Source organism: Pygocentrus nattereri, chromosome 26 (genome assembly GCF_015220715.1).
Source record: "Pygocentrus nattereri isolate fPygNat1 chromosome 26, fPygNat1.pri, whole genome shotgun sequence".
In the NCBI taxonomy this organism is placed as follows: Eukaryota; Metazoa; Chordata; class Actinopteri; order Characiformes; family Serrasalmidae; genus Pygocentrus; species Pygocentrus nattereri.
In genome coordinates, this window is record NC_051236.1 from 29,613,112 (window position 1) to 29,623,029 (window position 9,918).

The window sequence follows — 9,918 nt, forward strand, 5'->3', positions numbered from 1 at the left end:
CACTTTACCATTTACCCAAAAACGTTTTCCATTATCTTACGTTTGTTCCAATTCAGTCCTTTAAATTTAATTACCTGATCCAACCTCTTTTACCCATCCATAATTTAGCAGTTGTCAATATGCAGAATTTATTTAAATAGGTTTCTGCCAACCTGAGTAAATGGCGCGCCTGTGATGAGTAATGGAGGAGAAAGATCAAGCCTGTTTTTCCAATGGTCTCCTTTGCATCACGTCGGGGTCACCAAATTGTGGACGAAACCAGTCCTGCGTGTTCGTGGATGCAAAACAAATGAGACGAGTAGATCAGACTGAATTTAAACAAACAAAGTTTTATTACAGAATTCTGGAGAGGTTACAAACAGAGAACATGCATCATGTATCTCCCAAGTAAGCTCTGACCTCCCAATGTGTTCTGACTCCTTTTATACCCTGAAGCTGAATATGTGTGTGCGTATAAGTTAAACCTAAATGTGTACATGTTCCTGTTTAGGGGGTGCAATGGACATATGGTTTACCATATATGGATGTGAAAACCTCATGTTCTAACGAAAACCTCACGTTTTAACGGTTAAGCGCAGACCTACTTCAGTTTGTGGCCTTGGCCAGTTTCCTGTTGCGTACATCTCTGCATGTTTGTCACAAACTGCCTGTTGTAGCTGCCCTGCCATATGAATGTCATAACTCTTTAATGCTAAGCGTGAGTTAATGCCTTCTGATATTAATGGTTAAAAGTATGCTACTACAAACATTAATACTCAAAAGTATACTACTACAAACATTAATGCTCAAAAGTATTCTACTAAAGATGTAAAAATCCACACAATACAAACATAAATCGCTGGCGATTTCTAGTAGTAAACACAGCCTAGTCACGGAGCAGACATTATACAGTCTCATGAGCCATCTAGAGGTCAAAGGAGGTAACGCAATCCGAGGACAGGAGAACTTCCCCGAAATATTCTCAAATGGTATCGAGGCAGGTAGTGCTAAGCGCTAATAATAGGCAACTTAGAAACATATGGATTTACAGACAAGTAAACGAAAAGGAGATACCCGCGAAACAACAACATGACTTACTTCTCGTCATTGACTGTGAGGAAATGCCACCACCATTACTTAAGAACTAAAGGGAACTCCGCTTGAAGGTAAGATTTAGACTATAAATCGGAGCGTGCCCAACAAATACAGCTCCGTTGCTAATACAGGCTGATGAAACAAGAAACTCTAAACACGAAATCAGGCGATTCTACAATAAAAGTCCCGGCCTTCTGTACAGCCGCCCCCAATGTTAACAATAAAGGAACAATCAGTCGGGGGCCGTAGGTGATATCTAGGGTATTTTGGTAGATTTGCCTACAGGGATGGCTTCATTTAAAGCTGAATATTCATCTCGTCTAACCCATGTTTCAATGAGACAGAAAATGTCAAATTTATGATCACAATTTCATTTATGACTGCTTTCAAGTTCAGTGATCTTATAATGAATAACCCAAACTTTAGATCTCAGGTGTTGCTGTAATCTGAATATGATTTAATATTGATTAGGTTGTTGAAACGGGCTGATTGCGTTTTTCTACATTTAGATTTAGTTTGGGGCAAAGACAGTCTCAAAGTTGAACCTGGGTGACGCCTCAAGGCAGATTGCAGACGGTCGGTTTAGCCCGACTGTCTGCGGCCTGGTCCTGGCTCTGGATTGTCAGCAGCTGTTTACACTACTCTGCCAAAAGACCACGTGCTATGCTGCAAGAACATAAGGCAGGCATTAAGGGGACAGAAACTCTACCAGTCTTTTTCCTCTAAAAACAATCCTTTGAGGTAATAGAAGAGGGTGGTGCAAGAGAAGTACGACCTTGCAGCAGTTATATCAAGTAAGAACTGTGATCGGGAGGAGCACAGATCTGAGTCAAGCTGGGATTTTCTCCATCTTCTCTCAACCATTCTTAGTTCTCTCCTGTTACTGAGCAGGACACCAGTCCTGGTGTGGAAGATCTTGCTGGCCTGAAGGAGAGAGGGGACAAAGTAGGTTAATTGAAGAGGAAGATAAAGAAAAGTGGCTGCATCCAGTAAGAGAAAGAAAAATGAGTCAAATAAAGAGATAGTGAATAACAGTTAGGATAGTTGAAGCAAGAGCCAAGGGAGGGATGGAGAGCAGTTTGCACTGATTGAAAAAAGAACAAATGTGGTGATTGACAAACAGCAGGGAAGAAGGTAGAAAGTGATCCAAGCAGTGGAGGGGGAGTTTTCTGTGACATCCTGTGCTGGAGTAGGTCTGCTGAGAATCTTCCAGAATGTTACCTGCTCTGTGTCAGAGGAGACTGCTTGAGAGTGAGGTCAAAAGTATAATAAAACCGTGGTGGGAGGCAGAATGATGGCAGCTTGTCCAATGAAAGGTTGAAGTCACCGGGGAGAACAAGTAGGGTTCTACCGATAGAGAAATAAGCCTACAAAATAAGGGCAATAAATGACAAATATGAGGTTAAATATACAGCACGGTAATCAAAAAGAAATTGAAAAGGTATGTAAATGAGAATAGAGTGAAACATTACTTTCTAGACAAAAGCAAACCTGTGCTGCTGCCACCACCCCTGCTAGTGTCTCGAAGAATGGGGAAAAGGTAAAGGCAGAGAACAGTCTGCTGGAGTTGCCAAGTTCTGGGTAGTCATCCAAGTCCCTTAAAGCCAGGAAGTGCAGCAATTGGATGGATGCTTATACTGACATCAATTCTGGATCCTACAACAATGATGGGGTACATTAGATCTATGGGTTGTGTAGACAGGTATTAGTAAAACATGTTGGAAGTGCAAAAATGCAATAATTACATAAAATAAGTCAAGAATAAAAAGGTGATATTTGGTTCAAAGAGTCCTGTATCTGTTGAGGAGAAAAGGTTGGTAGGTCCACCTTGATATACCACCATAAGTCCAGTAAAAGGAAACTTAAGATCATCACCGATAGAAATATTGCAAGTGAAGTACATAAAGCCCAAACATTTGCAATTAGACTGCAGAGAGCTTAGTTTGCTAAATATCAAAGAAACCTACTGTATTACGATCCAAGAAGTTGGCATGTGCCAACGCTGAATTTAATGACAAAGATTTGAAATTGAAGTCCTGCTATAGAATATAAATATTTTTTCAAAATAAAAGCAGCTGAAGGGATTAGCAGAAACTAAATAGGTACAACATATTGTCAAAATATAAGAAACTCAAAACAAAAACAACAGTCACAAGCAAAATTGGGATCCTACCATGCTAGTTCTCTTCTCTAAAGACCGACTTGCCTGGCCAGGCACAGGAAGAACCTAGTTCAGAAATATTCCACTCTAATTAAACCATTTTTAAATTTGGATTTACCAACATCTAATGGTTAATGCCAATGATTTCATATAAAACCTCCACTTAACACATGTACACAGTGTGGTAAAATAAGGCCCAGCATTGGTCAATAAAGGCATTTTACAAGACCTTACTATGGTTCACCACTTTTCTGGACGTCCTCCACTTGCAGGACCACATGTGCAAATAATCAGTCTGTGGCTCTGGGTCCAAGGTCAACCCAGCAGATTCATTTAAATTTACGGCATTTAGCAGACACACTTATTCAGAGCACTTTAAAAAAGTGCTTTAGTGTCCAGTCAGAATTAATGCTTGCTAGTACAAACAGAGTAAACATTCATATATTACAAAATATTACATCAAGATTGTAGAGTGAAACGAGAAGAGGAGTGAACAAAGTCTTGCAGGACTTCAGTGAGGAAGTAGGTCTGCTGAAGATCAGATCCAGAACATTGCCTACTCTGGACAGCAGAGGACACGGAGTTCAAAGGATGATTAGAGTGGAAGGAGGCAGAACGTCTGAAGGAAGGCTGATGTTACAGAGAAGAATAAGTGAGGTGTCATGATGGGGAAGAGACCAAGAGGAACGTCTAACTCACCTGAGAGATTTCCTAGAGATGAAAGAGGGCAATAAATGACAATGATATGAAGACAGGTGGAGAAAATGTACAGTAACAGCATGATCAATGAGAATTTGAAGATGAAAAAATGAGAGGAGTGAAACTGCACCATCTAGACAGAAGCAAACCTGCGCCATCACCCCTGTCCGTCTGTCTTGCAGAATGAGAGAAGTTAAAGATAAAGGATAGAGTTATAGAAGACAGAGTTCTCAGGGGTTGATCCAAGTTGCAGTCAAAGCCAGGAAGTGCAGCAAATGGAGGGATGCAAATGCAGAAACACAGGTAAAGAAATAAAGAATATACTACTAACTGCAGGTTGAGTTCTGTGTTCAGTACAAAAGACCATGTGCACTTAGCAATACTTCCATAAGATTTTTTCGTTACTGCATTTAAGATGAGATTAAGAGAAAATGAATCATTTACATTTACAGCATTTGACTGACGCTCTTATCCAGAGCGACTTACAATTTGGTCATTTTACACAGGTAGGCCAAGGTGGTGTTAGGAGTCTTGCCCAAGGACTCTTATTGGTATAGTGTAGGGTGCTTACCCTGGTGGGGGACTGAACCCCAGTCTACAGTGTAGAAGGCAGAGGTGTTAACCACTACACTATCCCAACCAAATCATGGCAAATAGAAATATTGCAATTGAAATAAATACCAAACAGTTGAGCATTTGACAATATTGGCAAATGATGCTTGTTTGCATAACACCCAGTACACAGTTGAATGTAAATTAAGCAGTACAATGAATGATTCTAAACAGTTGAGTTCAGGATACTAAAAGCAACCCATAATTAACCACCTCTCCATATTCAACCATGTTTCCAACCCAGTTTATAAAAGAAGTGTTTTCCCATTCTTGCTCCATACAGGAATTCAGCTACTCAACATTTTGGGGGTGTCCTTGGTCATATTTTTCATTTCATAATGCTCCACATTATTAAAAGGTAACATTCCTGGACTACAGACTGGCCAGTTTTGCAATGGGACTCTTACTACAAAGCCATACCGTTGTAATATGAGCAGAATGTGGTTTGGCATGGTCTTACTGAACTCTTGCTTCTTCCCGGAAAGACATCTGGATGGCAGGTTTACACCAAAAACTGGTAAATATCGTTTAGCATTAATGGCACTTTTACAGATGTGCAAGTCATCCCTGCCACATGCACCATCACACCCCTAGACCGTCATGGATACTGACGTCTGAACTGTGCTGGTAACAACCCAGATGGTCCCTCTCCTATTCAGGATTTGCAAGAAGAATTTCACATTTTGATTTGGCGGATCACAGGACACTTTCCACTTCACTTCAGTCAATCTTAAAGTAGCTCTGGCGTTTCTGGATTTTGTTTTATACATTTTCTCCTTTGCCTGATAGTGTTTCAACTTGCTTTTGTGGATGCAGTCAAACTGTCTTCACAGACAATGGTAATTGATAGAGGAAAAAAAGGGTAGCTAGAAATACAGAAAAAAATATATATATTAACTCAATTTAAACAGACCTTCTCAAAGAAAGCAGTTGTCGCAGGCTAATATGGGATCCGACCATGCGGGATCACTTCTCTGAACACTGACTTGCATTTCATCCTCTGGTCAATCCAGTCAGGCACGGATGCCAGCAAGTCCAGGCCAAAAGAAAGCTAGTTCAGAAACATTCCACAGTTATTAAATAATATTTAATTCATATTCACAAAAATTCTAAGGAATTCATAATTATGCACAGGTTAATGGCAATGTCAATTATTTGACATTATAATATTAACAATTATTCAACTACTCATTTGCACACAAAGTATAATTAAAATAAGACCCAGTGTGGGGCAATAATGGCATGTTATAGGACCTTACTGCAGGTCTCCACTTTTCTGGACTTCCTCCACTTGCAGGACCACGGGTGCAAGTCCTCAGCCTGAGGATCTGGTTCCAAGGTCATCCCAGCAGAATAGGGGAAGCTAGAAATGCCAGATGCTAAAGAAACACTGTAGATATCAAGCTGGTGCTCCTCGGAAAGGAAAAAAAAAAAATGATCAAAAGATTTTTAAAAAAAATTAAAAATCTTAAAAACGTCCATCTTACCCAATCACAGGAAAACTGCTTTGTCGACACACTCAATGGAGCGTGGATGTACAAAAAAATTAAATAAATAAAATCGGAAAGGGAAACAATTTAAAGACTGTGCATTTAAGAATGTTTGCAGGGAAAGAAGATATGGTGGGTAGCTGCTGACAGCGAAGTCCGGGATTCTTCACGACCTGAACTAGTGTGGCAGTCCTGGATGCCAGTGGAACGTGACCTGATGACAGCTGTTCATGATGAAAGTGATGTTCCAGCAGGACTGGAACAGTGTAGATGGGATCTACAGCTATCAAGGAGGCGAAGAACAAGTACAGGAGGAAGTTGGAGTGGAAACTCCAGCAGAACAACATGAGGGAGGTCTGGAATGGGATGAGGACCATCACCAGCTTCAGGTCCAACAACAACAGAGGAGTAGAGGTCAGTGTGGACAGGGCCAATATGCTAAATCTGTTCTTTAACAGATTTGACACGGCAGGCTCTGTCCCCCTCCAGCCTGACTCCTCTGCTGCCAGTCCTCAGCAGACCATACCACTCATCCCCCCTCCCCCTCCTGATAGCCTGCCCCCCTCGTGTGATAGCCCATCTCACACCTCCATCCCTCCCCCACCCACCTCCTCTACAGTGTGTCTCACTGCTGACCAGGTGAGAAGACAACTGAAGAGACTCCACACAAACAAGGCTGCAGGCCCTGATGGGGTTCCACCCAGGGTGCTTAAAGCCTGTGCTACCCAACTTTGTGGAGTACTTCAACGTGTCTTCAACTTGAGCCTGAGTCTCCAAAGGGTCCCCATGATGTGGAAGACATCTTGCATTGTTCCTGTCCCAAAGACGCCACGACCCAGTGACACCAAGGACTACAGGCCAGTGGCACTGACGTCTCATGTCATGAAGACCATGGAGAGGCTTGTCTTGGATCAGCTCCAACCCATAGTCCAGACTTTTCTAGATCCCCTCCAGTTTGCCTATCAGCCCCGCCTGGGAGTTGAAGACGCCATCATCTACCTGCTCAACAGAGTTTATGCTCACCTGGATAAGCCAGCCAGCTCTGTGAGGGTCATGTTTTTTGACTTCTCCAGCGCATTTAACACTGTCTGGCCCGCCCTCTTCTGGGCGATAAGCTCACAGTGATGCAGGTAGATGCCCCCCTTGTGTCCTGGATTGTTGACTATCTGACCGGCAGACCACAGTATGTACGCCTGCAGCACTGTGTGTCGGACAGAGTGGTCAGCAACACTGGAGTTCCACAAGGTACTGTCCTCTCTCCCTTCCTCTTCACCCTCTACACCACGGACTTCAGCTACTGCACAGAGACTTGCCACCTTCAGAAGTTTTCTGATGACTCTGCAATAGTTGGATGTATCAGCAAGGGAGTGGAGGATGAGTACAGGGCAACGGTGAAGGACTTTGTCGCATGGTGCGAGCGTAACCACCTGCAGCTCAAAGTGACAAAGACAAAGGAACTGGTGGTGGACCTGAGGAGGGACAAGGCAACGGTGACCCCTGTGTCCATCAGGGGGGTCAGTGTGGACACTGTGGAGGATTACAAATATCTGGGTGTGTATATTGACAATAAACTGGACTGGGCTAAGAACACTGACGCCCTCTACAGGAAGGGCCAAAGCCGTCTCTATTTTCTGAGGCGCCTGAGGTCCTTCAACATCTGCCGGACTATGCTCAGGATCTTCTATGAGTCTGTGGTGGCGAGTGCTATCCTCTATGCTGTTGCATGCTGGGGAAGCAGGCTGAGGGTGGCAGATGCCAACAGACTCAACAAATTGATCCGCAAGGCCGGTGATGTTGTGGGTGTGGAGCTGGACTCGCTGACGGCAGTGTCGGAGAGGAGGACGCTGTCTAAGCTGCGGGCCATTATGAACAATGGCTCCCACCCACTCTACGATACGGTGATGAGACACAAGAGCTCATTCAGCTCAAGACTCATCATACCAAAATGCACCACAGAGCGCCACAGGAAGTCATTCTTACCAGTGGCCATCAAACTCCATAACTCCTCCCTCAGTGTGTGACTCAAAAAACTGTTCATATGTGCAATAACAACAATTGTGTGTGTAGAGTACTTAAATCTGGTGCACATACATACGGTAAATTCTATATATTGTTTTAAATTATTAGTAAAGTGTTTATTTTTACATAAATGGCTGCAACTGTAACAACTGCAATTTCCCCCTGGGATCAATAAAGGAATCTGAATCTGAATCATCTGAAAACAACAGGTTAGAGCATTAAGAGCAAGTGGATGAGCTGCACTCAGCCATTCTTGGTTCTCTCTGGTTGCTGCGCAGGACACCTTTCAGCCAGGGGGAAAGTGAGGAAGATCTTGGTGGCCTGTAGGAGAGGCCACAGAAGATGGGACTGCATGAAAGTAAAGAAATGAGAAAATAGCAGTGGCATCCAGGAGGGAGAGAGAAGAATATGAGTCTGGGTGAATAAGTGTAGATAGGATGAGGTTGAAAGAGACAAAGGAGTGATGGACTGCAGGCTGTGCCAAGTGAAGGAAGAATCTGAAGGGGTGACTGACAGGGAGAGCAGGAATCGTGTGGAGAGAGATGTGAGCAGTTGAGGGGGTTACTGTAATACCCAGTGGGGTGGGCCTGCTGAAAATCATGTCCAGAACATCGAGAGCTCGTGGCCTGGCGGAATGACAGGAGCCTATCCAATGGAAGGTTGAAATCACTGAAGATCTAGATCTGAGATTTGTAGACAGATACTGAAAGTCACATGGTGGAAGGGCAAAAATTCAGGAAAGAAGCTCCCAACACAGTATAAGGCATGCATTGCATAGTCTGGCCTGCTAACCACAATTCATTGCACAGAATGTACCGTTTAGATGGATCTCTGGACCAAGCCTGGTGTAGAGAAAGCAAAGCAGGGTCACATCCCAGAAAACAGTCCACAGATTTCCTGATCCTCTTACATACACAAGGACATGAACCACTGACCACTCAAGTACACTAGAATACAACACCGATGAACTACCCTGTAAAACCAGCTCTCCCCACTGTGGTACCCATCTCGAGCTCATTCACAGTGTTCTTGAGCATCTCCAGAGTTAAAATCCCAAGGGGGGCAAAACACTAATTTTAAAAGGTATTAGCAAGCACTGTAGCCAAATGACATCACATCCAGGTGTTGTGGTAAAACACAATCTTGGTTTCCAGAACACAAAACCTTCTAAAGCAGCCGAAAAGAAAAGAAAGGTAAGCTGCTGCTCTGGGGATTACTCTGCCGTTTCTGAGGGTTAGGTCAGGGGTGGCCATATGCGGCTCTGTTACTGCACCGGTGCAGTTCATCATGTTCAGGTAAAATAATAAAAGTCACCTTTGTAATAAAATAAACCTGTACTGGTTCTACTGACCGTGCCAACAGGGTCTTAAATGCTGGAGTTACAGCGTAACTGCTAGACCACCAGCCTTTAACCCGGAAGGTCAGTGTGCGAACCGCCGGTCACGTAGCAACGCAGGCAGCAGTCTTGCCTGGCTAGCGGCTAGCGGCTAGCGGCAGACAAACACTAAAGATGGACGCGGATCGTGCGGAAACACACGGCCTTGCGTTTATAAGTGCTTAGCTGGTTTCCTGAAGGGTTTAATCTGCAAAGAGAAACTGCCACACACTAAAAAGCCTCAAAGCGGAAGTCCGGTTCTCATTCAGACGTTCCGTTTCATGTTAAATGCTGCAGCAAGCTGATGTTTAAGGCTCCACCTTAAACGAACGCAACCGCTGCATCATTTAAGGTGGAACGGAGAACTGGAATAAGAGTCTGGAGAATAAGAAGCGGCTTCAGCCCGGCGCTTTTCCTTCTGGTCGTTTTGGGCCGTTCAGGGTGACCGCGCGCGGCCGAGTTAGATTTGGTGACCGTTCGATTTCCCG

General features: G+C 43.7%; 1 long non-coding RNA gene across 1 annotated transcript; it reads right to left on the bottom strand.

The window, feature by feature from the left end:
* Positions 1-1,027: 1,027 nt before the first annotated feature.
* Positions 1,028-5,944, bottom strand: LOC119262504. The gene is made up of 5 exons (XR_005129699.1): positions 5,806-5,944; positions 5,460-5,597; positions 2,566-2,730; positions 2,296-2,441; positions 1,028-1,998 (listed from the first exon to the last, which is right to left on the bottom strand). It is a non-coding gene; the product is annotated as an uncharacterized LOC119262504 (long non-coding RNA).
* Positions 5,945-9,918: the final 3,974 nt, after the last annotated feature.